Here is a 12021-nt window from a genome sequence, read left to right as displayed (position 1 = left end):
AAAACAAATAAAATTATTTAAACAAATACGATCTGGAATTTTCTAATTTACTTTCAGACTCGAAGATATTTAGCGGCGTACCTAAAACAGCACAGAATGAAATAATCAATTAGTAGTTACATTTTGATCCTTTTCGGTAGAAGTAGACGAAACTACTGATAGAGGTAACATGTCATTCACAATTATCAATTTAATGTCTTTCGATACGCGTTACGTCTAATATTTATTAGAGGTTTTTAGGTTTTCAGACGTGAGTAGAAGCCATAAGACAGAATATATTTTTGGTGTTTTAAAGGACAGAAATTTTTTGATATCAAAAATAAATTGGTAAGGCAAACTTATGACGGCGCTGCCGTATGGTCTCCAGGCAAAAGTTAAAACTATTGCACCCCCGCTTTATTTACTCACTGTCATAAGTCATTGACCTCTTTGACGATTCAAAATTTAAAAGTTAAGCCAAAGAATTTTCAAAAATATCTATACAAGTTCATTAAAAATTATCCATCATTCTTTAATCAAATAAAATAAGAAAATGAATTAACAGTTTTATATGCTGATCCAAATATTTTCGGAAGGTGGGATAAGTTACAAAATATGTACAATTTTATATACTGCAATTCATTAGGTACAACAAACTGTTCCCGAAATTAATAAATAATTATTGTCCTCAAATGTGGGAAAATTCTGCCTCAAATAAACGGGATTTCTCTTGTCTCAAAAGAGTCAAAACGTATTGTCGAAACATCATCAAACAACAGAGAATGTCAAGCTTGTCTTATGTCAATAGAAAAAAACTTTTAAAATCTCTCAACTTACAATGACGTTATAACCCATTTTGCTACTTCGTAACAACATAGACTAGAGTTAATTTATAAACAGGTTAAGGTTCTAAATTTATAGGAAAAAACAATGAAAAAAAAAACAAAAACAAAATTTAAAAAAATAAAAAAACAAAAATCTCCTATGAAATTGATAAATTCGATGGCATACCTATCTGAGAAGACAAAACCTTGCCGACCCTGTCGCCAAAGCCACGAGCCGCCACTGTATAATACCAAGTGTTTATCATGTATTTCGTGTACCTACCCCCTACGACCCCTTATAACTGCATTTTTAAATAATTTTAATTAATCTTTTATTGGTATCTTTGTCTGAATATTTGCTAAACCTGCTCATGATGTTCACTTTGACAAGTTGTAAAACATTTAATAGTGATAAATGGATGCCTCAGAAGTCAAACGGTGTAAGTCACATTCTCCCTAAAAATGACTTATGAGATATACCACTTATTATTATATATAATAATATTAGTACTTCCTTCCTTGTATTTATGAATATGTTACCCATATTATGATAAATAAAGACAGTTTATTTGTTTTTAATAACTACTTATATTTTTGCAACTATTGTCAGAAACACCTTATTATCTCATTTAAAACACTTATTGACATACGCCGATTGGCTTCTGAGGCATCGAAATGTCACTCAATGTTCATTTAATTTTAAATTAGATCGAGAGCAACTTAGTCACCTCAGGTTTGCGGAAGATATAGTCTTGATAACAGATCGCATTGATCATGCCATCGAAATGTGCGAAAAACTCTACCATGCCTTTACACAAGTGGGTTTAAAGATCAACCATTCAAAATCACAAGCGATGACAAACCTCGTTCTGAGTGAGAACATCAACTAGCCCGATCAAAGAACAATCTGACCTCAAAAAAAATAAAGGAAGGATGAAAATTTGGGAACAGGTAGTTGAAATTGTCTATTATTTTATAAAAAAAAGTTTACAATTCTACACCCACTCCAATTTACAAAAATAGGGAAATAGGGGTTGGTTTTTCATTAAAAGTGCTGTATTTCGGAAAATAAGGCAATAATAACAAAAAATTTTATTTAAAAATCATCAAGGCACTTTTATCCTAACATTTTGACTAAAAACTTTGTTTTCATCTTGATTCGTTTCCAACCTATAGCCCTTTTTAAAGTACTTAACAGGGGCGCTTATTTGAATTGCGCGCGCAACAAAAATGTCACATTTTAAAATTAACTAACTTTTAAATCGATAATTTGGGGCATTTATCAAACATTAAAATGTACGAAAAAAACACAATACCTTTAGAAAAATATCAATTTTAACTTGAATATATTTTCATTGTGAATTACAAATTATTTAATTTAGAAAAATATGTTTTAAAATATGCTAATACTAGTTTTGAGAGCAACACATATTTTTTGTCACAAAAATTTACATAATCATTTAAATTAAAATTCCTTCTAGATTTACGTTTTAAGATGGCTAACTAACATTCAGATTTAAAATTGCACAACGTTACTTTAAAGGATAAAAATTTGAATGGCGATAAAAAATGGATATTTTTTTGATTTTTATTTTAAGTCAATTTTCATGATTTCAATCAATAATATCTTTGTTGAAAATTTATAAAAAACTTTAAAAATATGCTTGTAGGTACTTGAAAATGTACTCTTTCGAAAGCGGTATCTATTTTTCTTATGCATAGAACACTTTTTAAATAAGGCTCACTCATTATAAACAACTACAAAAAAATGTCATGTTTTAATAAAATCGATACCATTCTTTTCTGAAAGCCTTTTTGTAAATGAAAATATGGGAACATATTAAAAAAGGCTTAAGTAACATATTACATATATATACAACACGCCTATTGCAAAGGCAAAAATATATGGGGGAAGTAAACACAGGTGAAAAAGTTGCTTAAAAGAGAAAACGGCGCGCTTCCTAAACACAGTAGATTAACATAACCTAAAAAATTGGAGCAATGTTCACGCTGCAATGTTTTGTTATCGTTTTCGGCTGTCAAAGTTTTTGAATTTATAACTTAATATCAATAAAAGTGATCTGTTTGTTATAAAATAATTGTGTAAATATTTACAATGAATGCGAACAGTGAAACAAATAATAATAATTCTTGTTTTATTTGTGAAAAACATTTAGAATGTGATAACGAAAAAATTGTTATTGTCAAACGTGGAATTGAAACATTAAAAAGTGTAAGTTTAGAAAGAAAAGATGATAGAAACAAAATGCTTTTGGACTGTGATGAAATTAGAATGTAGACAAAAATATGTATTAAAAAGAGAAACGTTTTCATGCTGCATGCAGAACGCTGTCAAACTGGTAATTGTACAAATCATAAAAAGGAAGACATTATAGTTCCTGATGATGAAGATGATAATAGTTTAGATGGTAGCTGCCAAGAGACCCAAAATTATGATTTTACAGTTGATTCTATTATAAATGAAGTTGATTCAGACACAAATTTTACATAAGACGAAGATGGAAGATGAAAATGAACTTTAAATAATTTAGATTAATTAATTAAATGTAAACAGTGACGATCCAGTTCGATATACAATAAACGATTTTTCATTGCACCTTTTATTATTTTAGTACTTCATACTCATTTAATCCTTTATAACTTAGGAGGCAACATCAGCGCGCGAAAAACGCGTTCCAAGATTGCAACTTTAATTTTGAATATTCTGTCGAGATATCTGGCACACATATTCGCAATATAGTAAAGAATTGTGGTACAGAGTCCAATTTAAGAAACATGTTAGTATAGTCTGTTCGCTAAACTCAGACGCAACTTTCTAGATATTTTAGTCGGTAATTTTGCCAATTTTAGTAAAATTGGCAAAAAATAATTACTAAATAGTTAATAATCACTAAATAGTTAGTAATTTTGCCAATTTTTGCAAAAGTGGCAAAAAACAAAAAAATTATCGACTAAAATATCTAGCCAGTTGCGTCTGAGTTTAGCGAACCGACCACAAACCATACATACTTATAGACGTTTCACGTAAATTGTCAAGGTCAAGACAGCAAATTAGTTACCATTCCAATCCAGAGATGTCGCTGTCAGTCAATTCTCTTGTCATATTTAACAACTGACAGTTTACAATTAAATTAATTTGTTAATTTACTTTTTATTTTACAGTTTGTGGCTTAATTAATTTATTATAGTGGTGTTACGTTTTTAATTAGATTTAATCATAATTTTAATCAAGTGTATTAACCTCCTCTCCGTTTTTATGAGTAGAATTTTTAGTTTACATTGATCATCCCGTGTTGTGTTTCTCCACATTAAAAAAACAATATAAGAGATCCTGAAACAGTTTATTCCAATAGACAAGTGTGTCATCAACATTTCGGACCTATATATTTTTGGAAGTTTGTAAAAGATTATAAGGTAATATTTATCTAAACAATCATCCTACAAGATTCTTTCAAAAATTTTCATTCAACTCGATACACATCAATGCTTTCACGTGACACATAGCAGTAGTGTTTAGCATTTTGAAAACAAATTGGAATATTTGAAGTTTTCAGTAAAATATGGAATAAAACATTGAATTGTCTTTCTGTTGTTTTAATTTCCTGCGAAATTTCATCAAAAATCCCGCAAAATTTATAATTTGAAATTCTCACGTAACTAAAATTTGTCAATTTAGTTCCCATTCCAATCAAGAGATGGCGTTAATTCGATCCGAAAGATTAACATGGTCGTGAAACGTCTATGAGTATGTATGGTTTGTGGAACCGACTATATGTAGAAATTACTCTAAAATTAAATTAAATATAAAAAACGAGTCTGTGCCGCTTTAAGAAGAACAAAAAAATACAGTTTCTTCAAATAAACTTTTTTATCCCATTTCTAGATTTTGTGTCACAATGGAATTACTAAAAACCGGTTATCTATAACAAGAAATCGAACTTGACTGACACGGCAACATTTAGCGCGCCTATGAGTATAATAATTATTGTTACCACATTACTGTGCCTTTGTTTCTGATAGTATAGTGTATAGTGTCACTGACACTGTAGTACTGCCGACACACTGTTGCCGCACTGCTGAAAGTTCGGAGAAATATCGAAAAAAAATATTGATGACGCGCTGATGTAGCCTCTTAATAAAGTACACTTATTTTTAATTAAGTTAATTTAATTTTTAAATGAACTTTAGAAAACCTAATAAATATTTAGTAAAAGAAATATTTTTTTGAGAAATTTTGATATATTTTCATTTTATATTTTTATATTGAAATAATTAACTTAAAAATACAAGTATGTACTTTAAAATTATAGTTTTTCAAATTATTAACTTAATTCAAAAAGAAAATAATATAGGATACGTGCACGCGCATGTAATTCGTTCAGGTAAGTACATACTTACAAGCAGTGCTGTGTTTGTGACGGTACGCGCCGGTACGCCGTACCGGCACCTTTTGGGAAAAAAATAAAAAAAACAACCAAATTATAGAAGAATTCCTGAATTTTTTTCTTGCTCCCAAATAGGTTTAAAACGCCCTTATTGAGGCTAAATTTAAAAAGATTTCCCGGGGACAGACCCCCCTTATGAACGCTCCCCAAACCTCCCGGAACATACCGTACCGGAACCTCTATTGTTACAAAAACAGCACTGCTTACAAGAAAAACCAAAGCTTTTAGTTCTTTTTCCAAAAATTAAAAAAAAATTCCAAAATTTTTCCACTGGCCGTAAATTTTTTTTTGAAAATTTTTGGAAAATCTTAACCTCAAGCCGTTAATAAATCTGTAAAGAGAGTGTTCACCAATTTTCAGATTAATTGATACAAAACTAACCGAATAAGACCGTTTTAAAAATTTTGGTTTTCAACTCTTATTAAAAATAGGCTATATCTCATAAAATAATCGAGATCTAAAAATTTTTAAGACCAATCTTTAAGGTTAAATCACTCTGATGACTATTTTATTTTTCACTGTTACATTTTTTTTATTATTTCATTATTTTTAAAATACAGCACTTTAATGAAAAGCCAACCCTTATTTCCCTATTTTTGTAAAATGGAGACGGTTTAGAATTGTAAACTTTTTCTTATATAATAATAGACAATTTCATCTACCTATTCCCAAATTTTCATCCTTCCTTTAATTTTTTTGAGGTTTTTGTAAAGTCTTGTGTTCCTTGATCGGGCTAAACATCGCTGGAACAAGTATAGAACAAACATCAGCATACACATATCTGGGACAGGACATTCGCTTAAGTAGAGATAACAAGACGTTTTAAGAGACGTTTTCAAATCACCTCTTCCCATCTGCCTAAAGAGAAAGGTCTTTGATCCAATGTGTGCTGCCGGGTCTAACCTATATTGGGGAAACGCTAACGCTCACTAAGACGTCCGCAAACAAAATTCTAACAACACAGAGGGCAATGGAAAGGTCCATGTTGGGATCAACCCTAAGAGACCGAATAACCAACAGAGAATTGCGCCGTAGATTGGGAGTAACCGACGCAATCAAAAGAATATCGACCTTAAAATGGAACTGAGCAGAGCACGTCTCGAGAAAGAAGGACGACAGATGGACAAAACGTATTATCGAGTGTAGACCTAGACAGGACGCCTTTCGGAGTAGAGGACGACCACCAACAAGATGGACAGATGACCTGAAGTGGATATGAAAAAAATTGGATGCAAGCGGCTTAGGATAGGGATTTGTAGGGTGAACTATGGGAGGCTTACGTCCAGCAGTTGACAAGTATACGCTGAATGATGATGATGAACAACGCAGAACATCTGACGCGCTACTTGACGACGGGTAATAATTATCAGTAGTAATTGCACAAGAGCTCTAAAATTATTGAATGTTTCCCGAGTGACACATTGACAGTTTTAATTTCACGAGCCGAAGGCGAGTGAAATTATGTCAAAAGTTGTTCTGAAGCTATTTTCTTGTGGCATTTTTATAATCAAGTATATTCAAAAGGAAAATAAGCCACAATTTTACCTAAAAATGATTTTATTAACGTTTCGACGCCCAAGTCGGGTGTCGTTGTCAAAATACAAAATAATACTAAATAAACAAAAATGTTGTTGCTTAGTAAAAAATTCTTCTAATAATTTATTTAATCTGACTCATTTATATCGGCAATTCAGACACGTATTATACATTTTAAAGTAGACGACTTTAAAATGATATTGCCAATATTGATGAGTTGCGATCCTGGGACGACTTTACTAAAAGATAGTTCATTCGATTACATGAAATCAATCCCAACTCAAGAATATCCGCCACAAAAAATCATAGCATGTGATCTGTCTTTAAAAAGACAACCAAATGCAACGGTGGCACTGAAATTCTCGCGTTAGAGATTCCATAGTAAATCACGAGGGAAAACCAGGAAAAACCTCGTGATACTATCCTGGTTTTCTCTCGTGATTTACTATGGAAGCTCTAACGCGAGAATTTCAGTGCCACCGTTGCATTTGGTTCTTTTTAAAGACAGATCACATGCTATGATTTTTTGTGGCGGATATTCTTGAGTTGGGATTGATTTCATGTAATCGAATGAACTATCTTTTAGTAAAGTCGTCCCAGGAACGCAACTCATCAATATTGGCAATATCATTTTAAAGTCGTCTACTTTAAAATGTATAATACGTGTCTGAATTGCCGATATAAATGAGTCAGATTAAATAAATTATTAGAAGAATTTTTTACTAAGCAACAACATTTTTGTTTATTTAGTATTATTTTGTATTTTGACAACGACACCCGACTTGGGCGTCGAAACGTTAATAAAATCATTTTAGGTAATATTGTGGCTTATTTCCCATTTGAATATACTTGATTATGTCAAAAGTGTCACGAGGGCAAAAATTCTATATTAATTTTAGAGATCGAGTGCAATTTGTTGTGATTATTTCATGAATAAAACTGTTCAAAACCAAAATTATATTGTAATTTATTTATGTAAGTACAAATTAGTATAATTAAACACACAGTTGTTATAAATATTTGACGGTTAAAAGTCATCACTTTTATAATTTTTAAAACATTAATTGTCATTAATGTCACTGAATGTATTTTTTGGTAGCAACAAAGGGCATCTGACGTAATATACTTGACGACGGGAAATTATCAAAACTTATCGGATATAATATCACAAGAGAGTGAGAATAAATTGAAAATAATGCGACAGTTTTTCGAAAATTTGTTGTCTGGCAATAGACGCGAGAGCCCGAAGAACTCGAGTGGCTATTGCCCAATGACAACAAATTTGAGTAAAAATAAAGCATTATTTTCTTAAAATAATAAAAATGTGTACCATTTTTATTCGGCTGCAATACGAAGGAAAAACAATCTTACTCTTTAATTAGAATAAGGAGTGCAGCCAGTCCCTTTAACTGCAGTTTTCTGCTCTTATTGGAGCGTCATCAGAAGGAACGTAGGCACTGTTCTCCTTAATCCAATCAAATTGCATCGAAAGGTTTTCCCAAATATTGCAGCCAAAGTGATGGTAATGGGTGGCTAGCGCCATCTGGCCGTAAAAATACGAAGCAAGTTTTCAATCCTAATAGCAAATAATTAATATTGAAAAATATCAAAAATCACTAAAAGATTTTTAAATTGAAAACTTACTGGTACATCCCCATGTATACGCCTCCAAGACTTCTACAATTTGCAAGTCATATGGATGCTGCAGTAAAGACGATAGGGAAGGAATTCTAAACCTTGCAATTCAAATCCCCCGTCTGCAGCCGGCTAGGAACTGAAAGATGCACCATAGTTACTCTACTGAGTAATACGAAAATAAAATAATAAAAATGTGTACCATTTTTATTCGGCTGCAATACGAAGGAAAAACAATCTTACTCTTTAATTAGAATAAGGAGTGCAGCCAGTCCCTTTAACTGCAGTTTTCTGCTCTTATTGGAGCGTCATCAGAAGGAACGTATGCACTGTTCTCCTTAATCCAATCAAATTGCATCGAAAGGTTTTCCCAAATATTGCAGCCAAAGTGATGGTAATGGGTGGCTAGCGCCATCTGGCCGTAAAAATACGAAGCAAGTTTTCAATCCTAATAGCAAATAATTAATATTGAAAAATATCAAAAATCACTAAAAGATTTTTAAATTGAAAACTTACTGGTACATCCCCATGTATACGCCTCCAAGACTTCTACAATTTGCAAGTCATATGGATGCTGCAGTAAAGACGGGGGATTTGAATTGCAAGGTTTAGAATTCCTTCCCTATCGTCTTTACTGCAGCATCCATATGACTTGCAAATTGTAGAAGTCTTGGAGGCGTATACATGGGGATGTACCAGTAAGTTTTCAATTTAAAAATCTTTTAGTGATTTTTGATATTTTTCAATATTAATTATTTGCTATTAGGATTGAAAACTTGCTTCGTATTTTTACGGCCAGATGGCGCTAGCCACCCATTACCATCACTTTGGCTGCAATATTTGGGAAAACCTTTCGATGCAATTTGATTGGATTAAGGAGAACAGTGCCTACGTTCCTTCTGATGACGCTCCAATAAGAGCAGAAAACTGCAGTTAAAGGGACTGGCTGCACTCCTTATTATAATTAAAGAGTAAGATTGTTTTTCCTTCGTATTGCAGCCGAATAAAAATGGTACACATTTTTATTATTTTATTTTCGTATTACTCAGTAGAGTAACTATGGTGCATCTTTCAGTTCCTAGCCGGCTGCAGACGGGGGATTTGAATTGCAAGGTTTAGAATTCCTTCCCTATCGTCTTTACTGCAGCATCCATATGACTTGCAAATTGTAGAAGTCTTGGAGGCGTATACATGGGGATGTACCAGTAAGTTTTCAATTTAAAAATCTTTTAGTGATTTTTGATATTTTTCAATATTAATTATTTGCTATTAGGATTGAAAACTTGCTTCGTATCATTATTTTCTTATTTATTCTTACTGTCGTGTGATATTCGTAAGATTATCTTTTAATACGTATATTATGGATATTTTCTTAAATGTGACAGTTGTCAAAACTAGGAAACTGGTTGCCATTAAACAGAAACAATCTACTTACAAAAATTCTATCGGTCATTTTCTACAGTAGATAATTCTCAGTATAATTTTAATCTGATTGGACAGAATTAAACACGTGATCAAATATCTTACTATACGATTGGAAGTTAAAATCATTAAAAAATAATCAATTTAATTTAGATTTCTGTAGCTTTCTATTGGTCAGAATCTCCTATGAATGAAATAATCAATATTTATACCACAAGAGAGTGAAAATAAATTGAAAATAACGCTACAATTTTTCGAAAACTTGTCTGGCAATAGACACGAGAGTCCGCAGGGCTCGAATGACTACTGCCGAATGGCAACAAGTTTGAAAAACAAATTGGAGGATTATTTCCTTATTTATTCTTACTATCGAGTGATATTCGAAAGATTATTTTTTGATACTTATGTAAAAAATTCAAGTCTTTGTAAATAAACATTCAGTGACATTTATCACAATTAATGTTTTACAACTTATCAAAGTGAACAGCATGAGCAGATTTAGCAAATATTCAGACAAAGAATCAATAAAATATTAGTTAAAACTATTTAAAAAATACAGTTTTATTAATGAAATAATCTTACCCAATTACACTCGAGCTCTTAAAATTATAGATCTGTATTGCCCTCGTGACAATTTGACATTAGGTGCAGATATAAAAGTTTATTTTAGCTAATTTTCTTAAATGTGACAGTTGTCAAAACTAGAAAACTTATTGCCATCAAACAGAAACAAAATGCCTACTAAAATTTATTGTCAGTATAATAATGTAAATAAGTTATTTCCAAGTACCAATAATAATAATCTGATTGGACAGAATTAAACACGTGATGAAAAATCTTACTACACGATTTGAAATTAAAATCATTAAAAAATAATCAGTAGTAATTCCACAAAAGCTCTAAAATTATTGAATTTTTCCCGAGTGACACTTTGACAGTTTAAATTTCAAATTATGTCAAAGTGTCACGAGGGCAAAAATTCTATATTAATTTTAGAGATCGAGTGCAATTTTTGTGATTATTTCATGAATAAAACTGTTCAAAACCAAAATTATATTGTAATTTATTTATGTAAGTACAAATTAGTATAATTAAACACACAGTTGTTATAAATATTTGAAGGTTAAAAGTCATCACTTTTATAATGTTTAAAACATTAATTGTCATTAACGTCACTGGATGTATTTTTTCATAGCAACGAAGGGCATCTGACGTAATATACTTGACGACGGGAAATTATCAAAAATTATCGGATATAATATCACAAGAGAGTGAGAATAAATTGAAAATAATGCGACAGTTTTTCGCAAATTTGTTGTCTGCCCAATGACAACAAATTTGAGTAAAAATGAAGCATTATTTTCTTATTTATTCTTACTGTCGTGTGATATTCGTAAGATTATTTTTTAATACGTATATTATGGATATTTTCTTAAATGTGACAGTTGTCAAAACTAGGAAACTGGTTGCCATTAAACAGAAACAATCTACTTAAAAAAATACTATCGGTAATTTTCTACAGTAGATAATTCTCAGTATAATTTTAATCTGATTGGACAGAATTTAACATATGATCAAATATCTTACTATACGATTGGAAGTTAAAATCATTAAAAAATAATCAGTTTAATTTTTATTTCTGTAGCTTTCTATTGGTCACAAATTTTTATTTTTGTAGATTTTTATTTTTCAAAATCTCTATGAATGAAATTATTAATTTAATGACACGTGTATTTGCGTGAAAAGCAAAACTGTAAATAAAATTACGCATCTTGAGGTACTAGTACACTTTACAAGACCAAAAATAAGCATTTTTTCAAGATTTTTTTTCTCAGAACCTTTATTAGAAATGAACATAAAACTTTTTACATATTTATATCTAACTCTTAGAGAATACAAAAAATATATCTTTTTTCATTTATGCACGTACACTAATATTGTAGAGGTTGCCAAAGTCGAGGCCTCGAAAAAAAAATAGTTCCGATGGCGGACAGTTAATCTCAGGATTGGGATCTCTGAAACAAAAAAATCATACGGCATTTGAAAAAGAAAGATTGTTACGTGACAATTTAACACCGTTAGTGAAAAATTCCACAAAAAAAAAGATTTTACGGGAATTTAAAAAAATTTTGCGCAAAAATCGTCCGTTTTTCTTCAGA

At 31.0% G+C, this 12021-nt stretch overlaps 1 protein-coding gene across 4 annotated transcripts in view; it reads right to left on the bottom strand.

Annotated features, from left to right (window-relative positions):
* LOC126891977 (serine/threonine-protein phosphatase 4 regulatory subunit 4-like) overlaps positions 1 to 12021 on the bottom strand; it is a 206098-nt gene that overhangs the window by 109890 nt on the left and 84187 nt on the right. The window lies entirely within an intron of this gene.

The sequence above is a fragment of the Diabrotica virgifera genome, chromosome 9 (genome assembly GCF_917563875.1).
Source record: "Diabrotica virgifera virgifera chromosome 9, PGI_DIABVI_V3a".
Taxonomy (NCBI): domain Eukaryota; kingdom Metazoa; phylum Arthropoda; class Insecta; order Coleoptera; family Chrysomelidae; genus Diabrotica; species Diabrotica virgifera.
Note: the sequence above shows the minus strand (reverse complement) of the source record. Positions and strands in the feature narration are given on the sequence as shown.